Source organism: Euleptes europaea, chromosome 9, assembly GCF_029931775.1.
Source record: "Euleptes europaea isolate rEulEur1 chromosome 9, rEulEur1.hap1, whole genome shotgun sequence".
Classification (NCBI taxonomy): domain Eukaryota; kingdom Metazoa; phylum Chordata; class Lepidosauria; order Squamata; family Sphaerodactylidae; genus Euleptes; species Euleptes europaea.
In genome coordinates, this window is record NC_079320.1 from 51,513,015 (window position 1) to 51,534,330 (window position 21,316).

A 21,316-nucleotide genomic window follows, 5' to 3' on the forward strand; every position below is an offset into this window, starting at 1 on the left:
AAATGGAAGCATTGGGGAAAATGTAACAATATGATTGCTTGTTTTCTTATCGGTTAACAACTATTTTAAGAATATAAAATGCATCATCATGAATAACTTAATAGAAACTGTGATGTCTGATATATTTATGAAATTCAGAAGTATCATTTTTTTCAATTAACAGTTACAAAAAGCCTACAACTAAAGACAGGAGAGGAGGAGGAGGAGGAAAGTTGGTTTTTATACCCCAGTTTTCTCTACCTTTAAGGAGACTTAAACTGGCTTACAATTGCCTTCCATTCCTCTCCCCACAACAGACACCTTGTGAGGTAGGCGAGGCTGAGAGTTCAGAGAGAACTGTAATTAGCCCAAGGTCATCCAGCAAGCTTCATGTGTAGGAATGGGGAATCAAACCTGGTTCTCCACATTAGAATTCACCGCTGTTACACACGACACCTCGCTGGCTCTGAACAAACTGTACTCTGACAGCACAGTGGTTTCATCTTATATTCCAAGGCTCCCTCATTCAAAAGATGCTAAAACCTGCAGTGATGTCCTTGAAACTTTCCACCACTTGGGAAAAGTGTACAACAGTATTAAGCCTGTAAGTAAGCTTGTTCACATGAACACAACCTTGGGCAACACTGAAGTAGTAACGTATGACTGACATTCAGTCTAGTAACCGCCCTACAAGACTGCCCACATTCTGAGCAGGGCTCTGGAAAAGTGGCATTAAAATCTCCTAAATAAATAGATCTAGATCACAATGCATAGATGAGGCACTTGATTTGATAAATTTTGCTTTTTTGTCCTCAGCCACCTACACATTAAATGGCACAGTCAACCAGAAACAAATGAAGCATACATCCAAATACCTGGCAAATGGCACCTTAAGAGAGGGAAGGTTTCTTTCTGTTATCAACCAGAGAAAATTCCAAAATTACTTGATAGGATATCAAACACTAGATGGTATTTTAGTACTTTGTTGAAACACATCATGCTTTCAACAATCTGGATTCTCATTCCATTAACCGATACAGACATATGCATACAGACGCCTTCAAATTCAAGCCGTCTGAAAAATGAAAGTATATAAACTAAATAATATCTGGTTTATATTCTATGAACCATAAAAGAGGAGTATTTGTGGGATGGATCTTAACCACTTCTCACTGGACCCTCCCTGTACATCATCTAAGGGACACTCTAGATCTAAGTACCCTCAAGAAATGCATGGGCCATAGATGTCCTTTTTACATATGTAAACATAATCTGTTTATCTACAGAGAGCCAGTGTGATGTAGTGGTTAAGAGTGTTGGACTAGTATCTGGGAGACCCGGGTTTGAATCCCCACTCATGCCATGGAAGTTCACTAGGTGACCTTGGTCTAGTCACACTCTCTCAGCCTAACCTACCTCACAGGTTTGTTGCAAGGATAACATGGAGGAGAGAAGAACAATGTAAACCGCTTTGGAACCCCACTGGGGAGAAAGGCAGGGTACAAATGAATTAAATAAATAGTTGTCAGGGCTGTTGTGCTACAAATCATTCATGTTAGCAGGGCTAAATATGGGATATAAAGCATGGACAAACCCCAACGCTTGTACATGGTGTATCTGCCTTCTTTTGCTAACATTATTTAAATAAGCAAATTTTAAATAAGTAATTTAAATTAGAAAATTTTCCAAATCAGATTTTCACAGAAAACCCACATCACTGGACACAGGACAGACAAGAACTACTGGAGAAGGAAAACAGCATTTTGTACAAGTTCTTGTTCTTCTCACACAAGCTAAAGGGCAATTTCTGCATATTCCTCCCACCTCTGGCTACAGACCTCTCAGCCACATCAATTACTGAGGGTCTCCCAGCCTTCAAAAGCAGCTTTTAGAGGTGCTCAAGGACTCCAGAAGTAATGAACAAAGATCATTTCCAAGAACTCAAATCCTGTGCTCTGTGAACGAGCAAAGCCCATTTATATCAATAAAATTACACTAAGCATGATTCAGAATTTCTGCCATGTCAGATTAGGACTATATTGGTTCTAATATCTATTCTAAACTAATATAAACCAATATCTGTAAGAAGCAACACTTATTTAAGAATTGTTACCTCAGTGACATAATAGAAAAATAGTCAATGATTACCAAAATGTTACAGCTTACAAACTGCATGCTGTCAAAAGTTGTCTGCTTTAAGGGTGACAGGTTGGTCAAACCACGAAGTGCTAGAATGTGACTCTTCACAATCCCAGGGTAACAGTGCAATCCTAAAGAGAGTTACTCCCATCTATTGAAATGAATGGGCTTAGACAAGAGTAACTCTCTTTGGGAATGGACTGTAAGTCTCCCACCCTCCTGGGTCTAAACAAGAAGTCAATCCTGTATGCTGAGTTCAAAAACAAAAACAAAAAAACAATTGCACTGGTAACTATAGCCAACAAGGGCCAAAGTACTGGATTCAGATTGAAGCCCCAAACCCCAAGAACACAACAAAATATAACTAATAAGGTTTATTAAAGTAATGTGCAGAGATGAACAGTGAACAGCAAGGATAAAATCATAAAAGCTACATATCTAACCTAAGCACTTTTACAAGCATTGGTTCTCTAAATCCAGATGTTACCTGACCAGACTGAGTCCAAACATAGTTTCAAAGTCCAAAGTCCAAGGCAGGTGCTTTGGCCAGCAAGCCCCATTTGGTCTAGAATCAAGAGGTGACCCAAAGGCAGGTGTAATCCAGACAGAGGGCACAATCCTTTATGCCAAATCACCTACATTGACATGATTTTAGTTGACCAATCAAATGTGTTGCTAAGCAATCAGGTGTGTTGCTAGCATGAGACCATAATAGCTCAGATGTGTTGCCAGCATTGGACCATATATTCTGCAGCTGTATATAGAGTTGCCAGCCTCCAAGTACTAGCTGGAGATCTCCCGCTATTACAACTGATCTCCAGCCAATAGAGATCAGTTCACCTGGAGAACAGGCTGCTTTGGCAGTCCTCCCCTCCCTAAACCCTGCCCTCCTCAGGCTCCACCCCCCAAAACCTCCTGTCAGTGGCAAAGAGGGACCTGGCAACCTAGCTGTACAGGGCCTAATTAAGCAAGACACCTTCTCCCATGCATGGGTCCTTGCACTAACAAGACTGAATGCGTAGATGAAACTCTCTCCCCCCCCGGTTCTTGGCCTTGAAACCTCTAGGTCCAGTAACTTCACTGGCACTAGTGTCAACTCCCTTCTTCCTTTATTTGCTCTCAGAAACTGAAATCAGCATAACCTCAAGTTCTTAGAGGAAGAAATTTGTATGATTTTTTTGTAGGCCTCAAACCTGAACTAACATTTCTGGAAAGACAAGGGACTACTAGAAAAGCCAGTCTCTAGACACTTGTAGCTACAAAAATGCATCACGGCACAGGCAAGGAAATTGGAACCAAAACTGAAGACAAATAACTGAACATATAAATAGGATCATAAATAGGAGCTGGTTTGTGAGCTGGTAGCAAAATTAGAATTCAGTAGCCCATTAAAGCCCAACAAGATTTTCAGGGTAGAAGCTTTCAAGAGGCAAAGCTCCCTTCATCGGAAACTTGTTTTTTTTTTTTACTTCCTCCAGAGGCAACAGAAATTTAACACTTGTAAAAGGTGTTGCTTATGAACATTAGTCAGCACAATTTGCTTCCTACCAACATGACAGAATTCAAGAAAAAACAATAATACTGTGAAGAAGTAATTTCAAATAGAAGTAATTTCAAATAGAATCAGGATCAGTTACCTAAAAAAGAGTTCACTTATTAAATGTGGAACCAAATAACTGAATCAAGGTGATAAAGTCTCCATCTGGTATCTTAAAAAAAAATACATTGGGGGAGTAAATTTCCCCTCAAATAAAAAGCATTGTTCTTCACATGAACAGACAACACACTTACCTTCTTTAGATCTAGCAGTAGAGGCATCTGGGAGCCACTCCAGGTATGGAGCAGTTCCCAGACACTACTGTCACTTCTGCCAGGCGGCAAAGAAGGGAAGAGGGAGAAATAGAGAGGGGGTAGATTATCAGAGAACGGTTGGGGGAAAAGAGAGAAGGGACAGGTTGATGGAGAAAGAGTGGGGGAGAAATAAGGGATAGGTTGACAGATGAGTGGGAAGATTGTCAGAGAAGTAAAGAGGGAGAGAGGTAGAAAGGGGAGAGGAAGTGACAAAGAGGGGAAAGATTTGTTAGAGAAGGAGGGAGAGGGAAGGAATCAAAAGGGGGGAAGGGATGCACCTTAGCTACAAGTTTATTGCACGTTTTTCATATTTTATATGTATTGCTTTAAGAGAATGAGGTGGATCTTACTTTTTCATTAATGGAAGAAGTCTGCAAGTACGATATCTGTAGCTACTGAAGTGCCTGGTTGTCTTATAGAGTCCAATAAAGACAACTAGGAGGAGGTTAAAAACAACAGTTCTTTATTTAGCTAAACACAGACCTGGGGTGAAATAACCCACAAATAAGATGCAGAGTTACTCACCAGAGAAACAAAGGAAACTTAGTATCATTTATGCATTCGCATGGGGCAGGCCCATGGCTGCTGACAAGCAGATGGATACACAAAAGTACCAATGCACATTAGGTGTCTACTCCACTCTAATTAGCATAGCCTATAGACATTGCCCGGAGGCGTCTCTAAGCAAGTGCTAGGTCTTGTGATCTTAGTAACTAGAAATCACATTCCTAACGATGAAGGTAATTCAAAGACACTGTTTTCTTTACTGGTGAAAGGCCGTACCAGGCAAGCAATGTAATCTGTTGGCCTCTTATAGTTGTGGATGCCAATGTTCCCAAAGCTTCTATGTGTGTGCGTATGAATACATAGTGTTCTAAACCAGCCCTTATATCGGGGCATTACACTACCCATACCCCTGAAAATGCTGCTTCTGAAGGGCAGGGCTGAACTTCTGAAGGGCAGGGCAGAGCTGAAGCAAGAAGAAGGGGAACAAGCCCTTCCCTTACATGACTGCCCCACAACAAATCCACTGCATTCCATCCTTATTTTATTCCTGCAATGGTTAACTTGTACTACAATAAACAAGTTAACTTGATTCATTGTATCCAAAGAAAATCCAAAGAATGGATTGCTTCCCATTTGCTTGGTTTTGGTGGGTAATTGCCCATGAATTAACCGGGATGCCCGCCACCCCTCAGATGGTCAGCAGGTGCAAGCAGGCCAGCTGGAGGAGCAGCAATCCCCGCATGCACATGTGATGATGTTTACCCCAGAAGAGTTGGCATCGAGTTGGGGACACTCTAGCATTCGCGCCCCAAAAAACTCTATGGTTTCCATAGAGTTTTTGAAGGACAGTGCTAGAATGTCCCGTCTGGTGCCAGTGCTTCCTGGGTGAACCCAGAAGTGACATAATCGCACCATGTGTGCGGATTGCAACCTCCAGCCCCACCTCCAAGAAGCTCCCGCCAGTGGCAAGAGGGGACCTGGCAACCCTAATCCAATGTTACCTTGCTTACGAACAGCATTCACATAAATATGCCCCTGCAGTTTTTCCAAGGGCCCATTTGGTATTGTTCAGTTTTCACACTACCAGGAAGCGTAGCAAACTGGCTACATATGCTGTGAACCACTGTTTTGATTTTCTGCCCTAGTTTGCTAGCCTTCAGATTTTCCACAAAGCATGTTTGAACTCTCTCCCTCTCCAACAAGCAACTCGAAGAAAGCAAGCTCCAATGGTTTCGACATTTGAAAACTTTCTGAGCAATTCATCCAAATAATCTTGTGATCTTTTTATCAAGTTAATTAATAATTGAGCAAACCCTGGACTTGTAATAAAAATGTAGAATGTACTAAATAAACAAATAATTTTTATTTGCGGTTAATATGCCACATAAAACAGAAACTGACCATACAGAGTAGATGTTTACAACCAAGTCCAACAAAATTAGGAATCAGTAGAAAGTACTTCTACATACAAGAAAATATTCCACTAAGTATTAAACATATTATAAAGCGGTTATAGTTTTGACCCATATTCCTTTCCATAGTTGCCACTGTGGAACATAAACATTTAATCTACTATTTTCAGACTCCCTTTAAAAATGCATATATTCAATGACTGAGAAAATAAATATTTCATACCTACTGCTTGAAGGTCAGCCTATTAGTAAAGAACAGTATGTTTGGGAAAAGCAGGTCACTGAAGTATAAGTAGTAACCTAGATAATATACTCCATAAAGAGATAACTGAAGTATGTCATTCTGTTTTCTCACTGGCAGCCGCAGCAAACTCATTAACTCATTCTGCTAATAGCATGCCCTAGAAACATTAATCCACAGTCAACCAGTAATACAAACATGGAGAAAAAAAGATGATACATTGCATTTGATCCAGTGACTCTATTCTGCTCCTTTTCCGCTGTCAGATCAGGCCCCCACAGCATTTTTAAATCACTTTAAAACGGCCTTAGTTTTCACAGGTTGGAACCATGGATGCAATTCCATCTAGTTTGGCCCTTAGCAAAAAGGTGTCACTGGATACAACTGTGATATTAGCAATTTGGGGCAATTGTCTAATTGAATAAGGACATTTTACCAGGATTAAAATTACATGTACCACCCCCCAATAAATGGACAATTTAACATCACAAGTGTCCAATATTGTAGAACATTGTTAAGGATCACTAACAGCTCTTCCAATTTTCATATGGATAACTTTTTCTCGTTAAATTATCTCAGCGGAGCTGAGTTTTCCAGGCCCTACCTAAAAATGTTGCCGCAATGAAGCAATCAGTTCTTTCCATTTGTGTTATTTATGGTCATACTTATTCCCCTTCATGGCTGACATTGGCATATACAACTTTTATTGTGTGGCTGTCAAGAGACAAGCATTGCTTGTCCTCATTACCTGCATGTTGAGAGTGAGTTTTGCCATAGTTCTGTTTCATACAGCCTGCTAGTTATTCATTTCAGATCTTTCCCCATTGAATGCCTACTGGACTACATTAGCTCTCTGTCAAACTCTCACTTGTCTCTATGTCTTTCTTTTTCTGGGCTCACTCTAAAACTGAGAAGTGCAGAGCTTAGCTTTTGAATATGAAAGATCTATTTGGGGAAGCTCTCTTTAGAAACACGTAATGCCATGAGTTTGCATGAAACATAATGTAATTGTATTCATTTCTTTATTTGGCAAATTTATATGCTGCCTCTCCAGAGACCTGCTCGAGGTAATTAACAAAGTAAAAACATAATAATAAAAACTAGGAATAACGTTGGTTTTTTTTTAAAAAAGCATCAAATCATTCAACAAGTGGGTTTTTTGTTTTTTTGTTTTAAGCAGTAAAATCCAGCAAGTGGGATACAAGCCACAAAACAACACAATCAGCTTAAAAAAGAAGTTTATCTTTATTTGTAAAAATTTAACCCCTTTGACCACTAATAAAGAGTCCTTAAAACTGAAGAAATGTCTACATATCAGTTACAATATGTTTTTTCTTTCATCCCATGAGCACTAAACTACTATATAACCTGGTGTCCAGTTTAAAGAAGCACTTTAAGAGGAGCCAGTCTATCATGGAAGTACACTAATATGTAGTCACCCATTTTTGTTAGGGAAGTAATCCACTCTGTTGTCCCTCAGACTGGTCTCCCCATTCCTATGCAGGGCCTCATGGCTGCTGTTAATGAAATTCTATCCATCCTTGATCTCATGAAGGGTAGCAACCCATCCTCCAGGCTCTGAACCTTTCTCCTCTATGAGCTCCATCAGCTTACACTTTTGGTGTCAAAAGTGTAATTATTCATAGATAACAGATCAATAAAATAATAAAAAGTGCAAGTATTCATTAACAGTTCATAGAGGTCAACACAATTTATTCTGTTGTTTCAAAGAGTGGTTGATTATATGTACATATAGTATATGTGTTGATTCTGTATGTATATTTAAAGAAAAATTGTAATAATATATGGGGGTGTCATTTTGTACTTTTGCCTCTCTTAAAAAACATGTAGATCCAGTCCTGGTCATCTCATTAAATAACCTGGTATAATAAATAAGCAAACATACTTTCTGTACACTGAATAAATGCCTCTCACATATATGTATTACTATTTTTAAAATGTATGTAGATTCTATTGTGATTGATAAAATAAAAAATTATTTAAAAGTAATACTGAATTCATTATGAAGTTTCTCAATCAATGAATACTAACATTAGTACTACTACTATCATGTGGGTCCGTGAAAATTTTCAGTGTTAAAAAGGGGTCGTTGTACTCAATAAGGGTACAAACTCACTGATCAATTGTGTGTGTGTGTGTGTGTTAAGTGGTGTCAATAGCATAGGGAGTAGGAAAAACAGAAGTCCAAGAGTGGCTACAAAGGGTAGATGTTTTAGAACTCCCATTTTCCCTACGATATACCTCAGAGACTAGGAGAAACTCGCTGAAAGCCAGAGGATGATTGGAGATTGAAGGATGGGTCTATGTTGGCTAGTATCCTCCCATGGGCCTTCAACGTGTTTTTTTTCTCATTAACACTAAGAAAGCCTGAAGAGATCATGAGACTTTTTAAAGTTCAGTACAATATAACTGGATAACAGCCAGTTACACCAGCACAAGGATTTAGGATCAGAGGATCAAAAGTTATATGAGATGGAAAATTTAAAGTTTTGATTTTGGGGGGAGGATCTCATGGAGGGGTAGAGGAGTTGACCTTTGCCATGGGCATGTCATCATAGGATGTGACATCACTTCACCACTGACCTACCTACCTCCAAAATCCCCAGGAATTCCCAATTCAGAATTGGCAAGAAATGAATTCAAACATTTCATTAATTCTGCTCATGACCTAGTTTCATGAAGGCACAGAGTGATTACAATATGAGCATCAGGATTTGGAGGTAGAGATCCACATGAATAGCCTTGAATGAATAGAACCCCAGCAATAAACATTTGTTGTAACTAGTAGGTTCCAAATCCCAGTACATTTGGGGGGGGGGGGTTAGAGTCCCAGTACTTAAATATACACAGATTCCCACCATTTCCACCCTTAGTACCCCCCCAAAAGGTACTGGTACCACCCCAAAAAAGCTCTGCCAGATCCTATAGTGTCTGCATAACTATCATAGCTGCATTCAGTTTTCTCTGTGGCACCTGTTTCCACTCCAATTAACTGCTACTATTTGTGTGTGTGTGTGTGTGTAAAAATAGGCCTAACCAGAACTTTGTAATCCTCATGACAAACTGAAACTATTAAGTTCAGTTCAATAATTCCATAGCGATCATTTGTATTTCTCAAAGTCGATATCACGTTAAATGAGAAGCCAACAATAGGACCTAATTAATGATAACAAAAGTAAAAGTTTAGTTTTCGATGCAGGATTATGGAAGCAGAGAAGCTGCTGGCAGAGCCATTTCAAATGCTGCATTAGTAGCAGTTCTCACAAGTATCTAATAATCATCTTTGCTGCACCGGCACCTTTTTTTGCTCAGCCTGTCAAACATTAAGCACTTTAATCTGCTTCTATCAAAAAACTCTGAAAGCACACACAGACAACATGATTTTAAGAACTCACAAGGGCAAAAGCAAGACAGATTTTTGTATTGATTTTTGTCTTTCATATTACAGAACTACATCATTCATATGTACTCAGCAGTAAGAACAAAAGCTCAGCAATTCTGACACATCACAGGGCAGGGCAAAAAAAGAACAAGTGTCAAGAAACAAGCATTCCAGCATGTTCAAAACTTCACTGGATTATTCTACATTGTGGTCACTATCTTAAAAGAATATGTGTTAAATGGGGGGGCAACCAACATAGCAACACATTAGAGATATTTAAAATAACTGCATAAACATAATTACACAGGCATGATAAATTCAAAACTTTAACTATAAAAGAATCAAATGAGGAGGCAGGCATGCCTGTGTTTGGAGAAAACAGAAGGGGTTCGCGGAAGAAATAAGGGAAGAAGTTTTACTCTCTAAATATGGTTCTGCGAAATCACATGATCCTTTCCTTCCTTTTGGGAAACATAACTTGGATGGGTTCTGGAGTAAACAGTCCTCTGACTTTTGGCACAGCTAAACATTGTGACCTCTCCTTACAGCTGCTTATATAAGACTTGTTTTTTACCCACCCCAAGCCTTGCTGTAGTGGGGGTAGGTTTGCCAACCTCAAGGTGGTAGCTGGGGATCTTCCACTATTACAATGTATCTCCAGGTGACAGAGATCAGTTCACCAGGAAAAAAACGGCTGCTTTGGAAAGTGGACTCTATGGCATTAGATCCCGTTGGAGTCCCTCCCCTCCCCAAACCCTGCCATCCTCAGGCCCCACTCCCAAAATCTTCAGGTATTTCCCAAACCAGAGCTAGGAACCCTAAGGTGGGGTGGTGGTGGTACAAATCTAAATATAAATAAATACTTAAATCCACTGTTTGCAAACTTTAATATTAAGAACTAATGCATAGTTTGGGTTTCATAAAATAGACAAAATCTCTAAAAAGACATGAGTCTTCTGGGAAGACAGACAACTTCCAATAGAAGAAGAAGAGGAGATGGTTTTTATATGCCCACTTTCTCTACCATTTAAGGAAGAATCAAACCAGATTACAATCACCTTTTCCTCCCCACAACAGACACTCTGTGAGGTAAGTGGGGCTGAGAGAGCTCTAAGAGAGCTGTTACTGGCCCAAGGTCACCCAGCTGGCTTCATGGGTAGGAGTGGGGAAACCAACCCAATTCACCAGATTATCGTCCACCGCTCATGCGAAGGAGTGGGGAATCAAACCCGGTTCTCCAGATTAGAGTTCACCACTCCAAACCACTGCTCTTAACCATTATACCATGCTGGCTCTCCAGAAGATCAGTTCTCCCCACACCCACCTGAGCCACAGCACCATAATGCTGTAAAAGTTAGAACTCCAGTATGTAATTACAGAACTCCAGAACTCTAATTACAGTTGTACATCTGAATAAATGCTGCTGATCATGACATACCTGAAATCTGATCTACCCACCACTGCTTTAGCCAAGACTGACTTTTTCTGGTCTACAACACTTCCTGCAAAGCACTGTAGACCACCTCCTCAAACCATACTGTTCAGGCTCCCACCTCCAGCTTATTTACAAGAATGCACACAGACAATTTCAAGTGCTTCATTTACAGTGAGGCTGCTGTTCTTTGGAGGGAAATTCAGACCGGCGCAGAGTGGTAAGCTGCAGTACTGCTGTCTAAGCTCTGCTCACGACCTAAGTTCGATCCCAACGGAAGTTGGTTTCAGGTAGCCAGCTCAAGGTTGACTCAGCCTTCTATCCTTCCGAAGTCGGTAAAATGAGTACCCTGCTTGCTGGGGGTAAAGGGAAGATGACTGGGGAAGGCACTGGCAAACCACCCCGTAAACAAAGTATGCCTAGGAAACGTAGGGATGTGACGTTACCCCATGGGTCAGGAATGACCCGGTGCTTGCACAGGAGACTTTTACCTTTAAGAGCATTACAGCCTTCACACATTCTAATTTCTTGATGACTTACTCCGGCATGACTTTAATTTTCATAAGCGGTTTGTATTCACCACATGAGAAAGCGCTCTCTAAGTGGAATCTGCCTGTATCCAACAAATACATGAGATTCATAGACTAATTTGATTCTTTTTTCCAGCATCTTTCTTTCTGGTTAATAAATTACTCTTTGTGAGGTTGTGCCATCTCATCAGTTATAAGTGAGAGGAAAAAAGAACTAATGAGACTACTTACCTTCATGAATATAATGAGATGCAGCAAGAAACAGTAGCCAGGCTTCAGCTGTATATCAATGCCATTTTTTTTCTTTTAAACCTATCCTGATTATAACAAATGCTTTTACTGAACACACCAGTAAGTCATAAGCAAGACACTGTAACCAGGGGTGGTTTTTAAAATATATTGAACAAAATCCCAGTTGCCTATCATTGTGTTTTGTTTAAATTCCTGACACAACTACTGCATTTTTTAAAGGAATGGTACAGTGCATCTAGGTCCTGAAAAACTACTTCTCACTTGCAAAATCAAAAGTTTAATCAGAACACAATGATAACATTTATTTAAAATGCAGAGGAATTGAACAATATTGTGGTACAACTGTCTTAAGGTAGACAGTTGCACCATGTGCATGAAGTTGGAGGAAACAATGGGTGAAAATGCACAGTCACTTTATCCTCCTTTAATCCCTGTTTCAGCCAGGATTCAGCCAGGATCGAAAGCATGCGTTTTGCCTAATGTGTGTTCGATCCTGGCTAAAACAGGGATTAAAGGAGGATAAAGCAACCATGCGTTTTCACCCATAAACTCCCTGTCTAAAATGGAGGTACAATGGATTAGGATGTGATAAATTTAGTGCCAATACTTGAAGAAGTTGGTTCTTATATGCTGGTTTTTTCTAGCTTTTAAGGAGAATCAAACCATTTTACAATCTCCTTCTCTTCCTCTCCCCACAAGAGACTCCTCATGAGGTAGGTGAGGCTGAGAGAGCTCGAAGGGGGGAAAGATGGGCAATTTTTATCTTTCCAGAGCTAGTAACCGGAGAGGGTCACAAGCTAGTGCAGGAGAGGAAAGGTTAAATGACTTGCTCTGAATGATGGCCCTGATTCAAATTGGAATCATGAATGACAGAAAATGAAAATATGATCACAGATCTCCCACAGTCTTGCCTGACTGGCCCCAAGACATGCATGGGCTGTGTTCCTGGCAGGCCAATCCAGACAGAAACCCATTAGTGGGGCTGATTTCATGCATAGAAACCTGACAGTGCTTTGTCATCCAACAAATAGTTGGAAGTTTGGACCCAGGTTAACATACTGCTTTATTAAAAATGAAGAGGGCATAGCTGAAAAGATTCTGCATAGCCAGAAAGACTCAGCAGAATGGCTTTAATGAGGCAGCAAATTGACTGTAATAGGAAAAACATCTCAAAAATGAAATATACACAGTATTTTCCATTTTTATCCATCCTAAATTTCTTTTACTGCTTTAACAACATAAATGCATCATTTACTACTTGACTTATAAAGTTGTACTGTTTGGAATGTTTATGAAATGCTAAAGTATAAACACTTTTGTTTTCTACAGGCAAAACTGAAAATATACCCAATACTAGATAGACATGCTTACAAAATTGCTGCACCCTGTGCTACCTAAATTTTGAAGATTAACAGGAGGAAGTCAAGAAAAGGTTTTTAAATGTCTTCAGTATCTAAACCTTCCTTTAAAGCAACAACAACAACAAAAGCACTTATACTAATTTGGAATCTACTACAGTTTGTACACACTGAATATTCACAGGTATTGTAACATAAAATATCAATTATGTATTTCAATTGTTTCACAATGTACTTTTATCAATCATTTCCCTTGATTTTAACAGAGGAAGGAGAAAAATAAGTGTTTACAATTTTTACGAATTCATATTATTGCAACAATTGTCTTACACCTAACCCCAAACCTAGCAAGTGGTATCATGGTATTTATGGTTTGCCACAATATTATGCCTCTATTTCATACCAGGGAAAGTACTGGGTATCCAGCCAAAATTAATTTCGCATACACATTCCACTTTTAACTTAGTTTCATTCATATTGCTATGTAACTTAATGTGTGAGTGTTCAGAATAATTGTGATATAAAATAATTTCAACTCTGCCTATTTTAATCTGGTGACTAACAGAACGTGTTTCTCAAATGTCTGGCAAAATAATATTTTCAAATACTAGACAAACATCATTGCATTTTCACTAGCAAGAAACAGTCACAAATATTTGTCTATTACAGAAGCATCCAAAAGGATACATTACAAGCATGCCATCTGGCTACTTATAACAGTAGCAAAACCCTTTTGCAATTTCCTTCTGCCTTTCCAAGGCATTTTCTCCCAAATTCAACCTTAGTCTATCGCCAATAAGCTTTTCAAAATGGAAAAAAGCTTAAGATTTTAACCCCAGTATATGCAGAATATACAAGCAATTTGTTCAAAGTTCAGTAGAACATGAACAGAACATTTACATTTAATGCTGGTAATTTACTGAACTTGTGTTGTTACTGCTATACATGATGCATGCAGTGCACCACAGAAGTAGGACCCTCTGGTGTAAGTTTTCCTGTGAACTGCCCTCCTTGCAATTACATTCACTAAAAATGAGCTCTGATCCGTGTGTGTACACCTTTTAGATCTCAAAAAAGACTTGACCTGAAATAGAGGGGGGCGATGGTTAACAATTTCTCACCCCAAGGAATACTCCTTCTTCTGCAGGGAGATGAAAAAGGAAAATATATTGTCTGCCCAAAGAAAGAACACATTCAAGTAGTGTTTCAACAGTATTTCACAGTAATGTTGTCAGCTCCAGCTTTGGAAATTCCTGGAGATTTGGAGACGGAGACTGGGGATGGCACTCAGAAGTGATGTGATTCCATAAAGACTGCCCTCTGAAACTGCCATTTCCTCCAGGAGAACTGATCTGGGTAGCGAGATCAGTTGTAATTCCAATAGGCCCCACCTAGAGGATGACAACCCTGTTTCAGAGTGATTTGTCTGTATATCTTCTGTACCAGTTTTTGTTAAAAAAATGGCGCTTCCTCCTTACTAGTTATACTGCCATTACCATGTAGCCAAATCCAATGGGCGATGTGACAACATCAATACTTCTAGAAAGCAGATTTCTACACAAAATAATGGCATCTAAGCAAAAATCAGCAAATGGCAGTCAATTTGTGGTGGGAGTGCACTTCCTGGAAACATTTCCTTCCTGAAAGTTCTAATCCCACAACTTGCTAGAAGTATCACAGAAGAAGAATAAAATGACAAAAAGGATTTGAGCAGAGGAGAAATCAATCATTCCAAGAAAGAGTCTTCAAATACAGCATTTTGATGGTATTATATTAACTTGGGATTTGAAGATTCTATCCTAAGTCACACCTGTGTCACTATCAAAGCAGTATCCATCACTGAAGGCAAGCAGAACCTAGCCATGTTGGGTGGAATCAATCCTGAACATGAAAAGATGATAAATTGTCTATTCCACACCACAATCACCAAACAGGAAAAACACTCAAAAGCTTACCACAAACAGGTCATAGCTTTAAAAACTTAAAAACTGTTTAATTTAGCCATTATCTCTTGGGTTCTGAAAGAGCTCTATTCAAAATAAAAATATAAAATGCTGCTAACAAGTTAGGATGTAACATGTTTTGATAACATTCAAAGATTCATCAGCATCAAAACATTAGAAAGAGCAAATAGTCATATTTGATGTTTGAATGTTAAGTATTCTAGTTTTCACTGTAGTGGGTTAAGAACAACCAAGTGGCTTATCCAGAGCATGTACATCATTGAACACAACAGGGGTTAAATCCTAGCTTCATTTTCGGCTTGCACAAGGCACTTTTACACACACAAAAAGAGATAAATGTTCAGCAATTGCCCACTCCAAACTGCAGCCACATCACTTTTGCCTCCCTGACATTCCTCTGGATCCAATGACCGCAGTGAGAATCCCAGGGAACTGGAAGTATAAAGGAAGGGGGTAGGAAAGTTCTCCTTCTAGCACAGCTCCCTCTCATACCAGATAGGTTGTTCACAAAGAGTACATTGAAAATGCTAAATTTGTCTGACAGACTGGAGGACTCAACCTGAATCTAGCTAGACAGTGCCCTTTGGGCTATAAACTCACCTTCTCACTTTGATGTCAAAACAGCACTAATGTATAACCACAAGAACATGCAGTGATTGGGTAGTATAATTTAAGATATCAAGCTACGCAATGTTAATGATTTACATTAACTAGTAAAAAGTGGTGGTTGTGGAAAGTGCTGTCAAGTTGCAAGCTGGACGCTGCGACGTGTGCTTTATGGCATCTCCTCCAGAAATACTGGCATTTCAAGGGTCACTTCTCATGCAGTGTGAAGGACACCCATCTGCTGCATGAGAAGCAGGTGTTGATAGGCCTGCTGGAGCACCGTCTGTTTGGCAATGTCAGCACTTGCTGGGACTCCACCAATGCCATGCTTAAGCGTTTGGTGGAGCAGAAGGGAGCCTTTAATGCCTTGTTCTATGAGACCGAGGTGGTATGGAAAGAGAGCCAGTTCAACCTGGACAAGTGGTTGACTTGTCTCAAACGGTGGAGGTCCTTAAGCCCTTTTAAGGACTATACACAGTTGCTCTCATCTAACACGGCAACGTTGGTTCTGGTCATTCCCATGATTTAAATGTCTTGTGAAAACTTGGCCACTTTTCAGGAGCCAGCTGAAGGACATTCTGACTTCCTTCCATCAGTGTGCGTGCTGGTGCAGAGGCTGCAAGAGGATGTGGCATTCCGCCTTGAGCCTCTCACCCAGCAGAACCCATATGGTTCTGCTTGGACTTGTGTTGGTTCTTGGGGGGAGGGAGAGGCATTGACCTGTGACTGCTCACAGGCATGCCTCTTTGCTTTTCCCTTGGAGGAAAAAAGGCCACCTCCCCTGCTCCATTTGAAACAACAGGAGGATGAGGGCCTGTGAAACTGTTTTGTTCCAATTGCATTCAATGGGAGATCTTTGTGGGGCTCTGGGGGGGCTGTTTTTCAAGGTAGAGGCACTAAATTTGCAGCACAGCTGCTGGTGACTCTCCTCAGAAGAACCCTCAAGTTTTGGTGATGTTTGGGTCAGGGGTCCAATTCTATGGACCTGCAAATGGAAGAAAACTGGGTGCCCATAGAATTGGACCCCACGATCCAAACTTCTACCAATCTTGGAGGTTCTTCTGAGAGTCACCAGCAGCTGTGTTGCAAATTTGGTGTCTCTACCTTGAAAAACAACACCCGTAGAGCCCCATAAGATCTAACATTGAATGCAACTGGAGCAAAACCCAGCCCCCTCCTCCCACTGAAGTCAATGGTGGGAACTTTTCCCCCAAGATTCTCGGGTGTGACATCTGCCCATTAAAGTCTATGGAGAATTGTTCTGGGGCTCTGAGGGGTATTTTTCAAGGTAGAGGGACCAAACTTGCAGCATAGCTGCAGGTGATTCTCCTCAGAAGAACCCCCAAGTTTGGATCAGGAAGACCAAGTTTATGGGCCCCCCAATGGGGTGCTGCCATCTACCATTGGAAACAATTGAAAACTCCATTGGATACATGGGGGCACGTAACCCATCCATTTTCTAGACTTGAAATTTGCTGTTTTCCTGTGTAATGAGAGTGACCACTAAGCAGTCCAATTCTATATGCTGTGCCTTTCATGGAAAGAAGTCTAACTTAATTTCTTCCATTTGTTTGAAAAAATAACAGCACAGCTTTACTTAAATGCACAGTATTGTGAATATAAGATGCCTGCAGTAATGAATGTTAGATGTTCAGTTCCATGTACAGCTGAATTATCTGACTTGAATTTAACAAGTAAAGCCTTACCAACTTGGATTAGTTGTCATATGTTCTTGTTATAATTTTCTGCTTATGTTAGCCTATTAATGAGGACTGTTGGAGAATTTTTGAATTAGTTGTGCCACATTTTCTGAAGTCAACTGTGATTCTGCTGCTTGAGGAATGATACTGTGCTAATTGCTGCTTTTGGCTGCTAATTGCCACTGGACAGATGTACCAAATATATTGTTTCGAGGATTCTAGAGGTACATAGTTTTATATAGGCCAGCTAGTACAAATCACTGAAAATCTTCATAGTACCATTAAATAAATATATATTTAAAATTTGTTTGCAGGGTTAGGAAGATTTGGGGAAAACTGGGGCATATCTCACCCAGTAATTTCATCTTCCTGTGGACTGGTAGTACTTTTTTACATCCTAACCAGAGATGTTAAGAACTTCATTAAAATACAGTCAACACACAACTAGCCTAATTGGAAATTGCTGATTTTGGTCAAGTCAAACCTTTCTTATAATCAAATATTTGTTTGCAATTCAGAATTAGCAATATTGCAAGCAGTTTTGTATCTGCACAGTGACATCTGATTCAAGTGTTCTACTTCATGAATTTTTTTTAGCTCAGAAGCAGGGCAGAAGTATCATCAAGCTGATTCATAAAGGTACCTGAGCAGGGTGATAAATACATTTCACTGTGCACTTGAGTGACCTGCTCGCATGAATAGTATAGCATCCTGACTCAGACACAAGTAAAATCTCTGACTTGTTGCAAATTTCTTCACTATTGTGATGGAATGCTCTTCCAATCTGTCACCCAGCCTCATCTCTCAGTGACCCTTTAGTCATTTAATTTTAGCCTTTGGTGTGTCCATGCAGATATGAAGACCCAAAACTGGAGATCTCTGAAAACTACAACAACACAGAATATCTACTAACAGCACAGATGTCCTCTCAGCCTATCAGTGAACTACAATGGCACCTGTCTCTCCAAGGGCAGGACATCCATGCTTCACTTCAAGTGGCAAGAAAGTCCTGACTAAATGACAGAAAGCAAGCATTATTTATGGAAATGGGGATAGAAAAATGTGTTGCTTCCAGGGAAGCTCTTCTTCAGGTAACCAACTGCATCACCTCATTCAAATCTCTCTCAGAAAACAGAGACAGTCTGAGTCTTCCTGTCCACCACACTTATTATACAAGCTTTTAGAGCATGACATTATCCTCCTCAACTGTTCTTTAGCTCCCTTGAGCCCTAAAGCAAAGTCACTTGACACTGAAAAGTGCAGGAATATATTTGAACATACATCCATTTACATTCCATGGATCCAACACAGATGGTCAGATGAAGACACTACCAGACCTGGATTAAGAGAAGCTTCAATCTGAGCAAAAGGGAATGTGAAATGAAGACCACAAAGGCAAGAAGTGACAGAAGGCAATGGAAGGGCAAATGTAGTTTATTCTTTTGTGTCCTGCAGGACCCTTATATATTAATACCTCTATATGTAAATCTAATTCCTATCACTAGTTCAATTTGCACACTCATACCTTTCACTGTAAAGTGCTTCCACAGGATTTGCAACATCCCAATTTAACACAAAATCTAATTATTTATTATAATTATCTTGTATCATTATTATTGTCTGTCTTTTGCTATCATGTCACAACTGACTTAAAGTGACCCTGTAGGGTTTTCTAGGCAAGACGTTCAGAGATGGTTTGCCATTGCCTGCCTCTGCATCATGCCCCTGGTATTCCTTGGAGGTCTCCCATCCAAATACTTGCCAGGGTTGAGGCTGAGAGTGTGTGACTGGCCCAAGGTCACCTAATACGTTTCCATGGCAGAGTGGGGATTTGAACCTGGGTTTCCCAGATTCTAGTCCAACACCTTAACCACTATACCACACTGGCTCATGTTATTATTATTTAGCCTATTTGTAGCCCTCCTTTTCCCCTGAGACTCAAGGCAGATTACAGGATACAGAAAGAGGGCAGAAACATAATCTACAGAACATGTAATGAACCATGTAATAGAACTAAGAATATGAAACTGAACGACAATGTGAGCAAATGTTCGCCTACACATGATAATGAAGTAGTAATACTTCCACCACCTCAAACAAATGTGCAGGCTGGCCTACTGTAATGGACAGGGAGCAAAGTAACGTCACTGTTCAAATGGAAACATTGTTTAATTAGTAAATTATCCAAAATTGACTTCCAGAGTATAGGTCACAATCGCCATGATAGTTTTTACCACTGCAAGAAACTTCTGATTCTAATGTAGGAATTCTAACACAGCAATATGTTGTCAAAGTCTCTTATTCCCTTGTTGTATTCCAAATAATTATATTAGTGTAATTTCATACTATATTATAAAAATTGGTTAAGGGTGGTTATTTCTGCAAATGCAGCTGAGCAAATCTATTTTTAATAAATTAATCCAATCAGCAGATATATCTCAGATGTCCCTGAAGATTCACCCCATAATGCTTCTTTTTCTTTTAGCCATATGTCTACAATCCTTATTTTACAGCATTGCCATAGTGAAGGCCTACTGTAATACCCAATAATGTGCCACAAATTTTCAATGTGTACCATTATCACAGACTGGTCACCCAGTCATTTTTAGAAATGTTGACTGTTGTTCACCACTAGTGGCCAATGTCCCTCAACTGGAAACCCAGCTCTGTTAACAGCCAGTAGTTGCTGATAGAGAAGAGACATTGGTGTTCTATGCATGGTCGCTTTAAACTCCTTTATTCCCTGTTTCAGCCAGCATCAAATTTTTCAGTATGCACAATATCTCATTCCTTGGAAGCTCAACGCTGTTTCAACGCAAAACGAACCTGGCTTTTCCCACTCTTCTTCTGGCACAAATTAAACCGTTCATCCTGGCTCATTCTGGAGTCACAGAGCATGCATACTCTGTTCTCGAGTTGAGCTTCCCCTCGCCATCACGTCCCACCCTTTTCCAACCCCTTCTTCAAAGCAGCATGCAGGGGAAAACAGAAGATTGGCTTCTCTCACAGCCAATCACAAAGCAGTGTGTAAAGGCGTGTGTTCAAGTGCTTCCTGCTACCTCGGAGCTCTTTCTGAGCAAAAGAAAGGCTTTTTTAAAAATGAGGCTTGGATTTCTCTCCCCCCCCCCCCACCTTCTTTCAGATTGCTCCTTCTTTTTTGTTCTTAAAATGCTTTTTTTAATGCGGCAGTTGGGTTTGCTCTCTTGGGGAGCAATGTGAGGTGAGCCAATTACAGAGCAGCATTCAAAGGGGTGGGACTTGATTTGATCTTGGGAAACAGTTTTTCTGTATTCATGGTTCGATCAGCACACAGTTTCGTCCCTGATTTTTCAAGCCAATGCATACAGTTTCCCCCAACCCGGGTTACTTTAATGTGCGATGAACCCAGGTCCAAGCAGGGAGATCCACCCCATGCATAAAAGTTCATAATCAGATACTGGATGGGAGCTATTTTTCAGCCTGGGCTCTTTCTGATCTGTACAGCTCCACTACAACCGAGTCCAAGGAAGGCAGGGAGGAAATCTCATTTCACTTGAAGAAAATTTTAGCTGTGAAATCTGTGTGATTTCCAAAAAAAGCAAATGGATAGGTGGTAGCAGTAGCTGGGAAATACCATCTAAAAGGAGAGAGACAGGTAGCTCCAGTAGATTTAAGAGGCTGCTGGAGAGTGGCAAATGATGCTGAATCTGATGATGAGGAAAGAACGCCCCTGAGCCACCACTCTGACATGTGGGTGGACAAGCAAATGACCAGTGGGAGAAAGGGACTGGCAGTGTGATTATTAACAGCAATTCCAGAGGCAGTTAACAATGATGCAAATTAATATTAATATGTCTATTTTGTCACTTTAAGTTTTGAAGACGAGAAGCAACTCTGTTTATTCAATACATTTATGAGTTGCTTCTCATCTTCAAAACTTCTCAAAGTGACAAAATTGACATA

General features: G+C 40.1%; 1 protein-coding gene across 2 annotated transcripts in view; it reads right to left on the reverse strand.

Moving 5' to 3' along the window:
- Positions 1–21,316, reverse strand: part of SPOCK3 (SPARC (osteonectin), cwcv and kazal like domains proteoglycan 3) — a 169,706-nt gene that overhangs the window by 115,480 nt on the left and 32,910 nt on the right. The window lies entirely within an intron of this gene.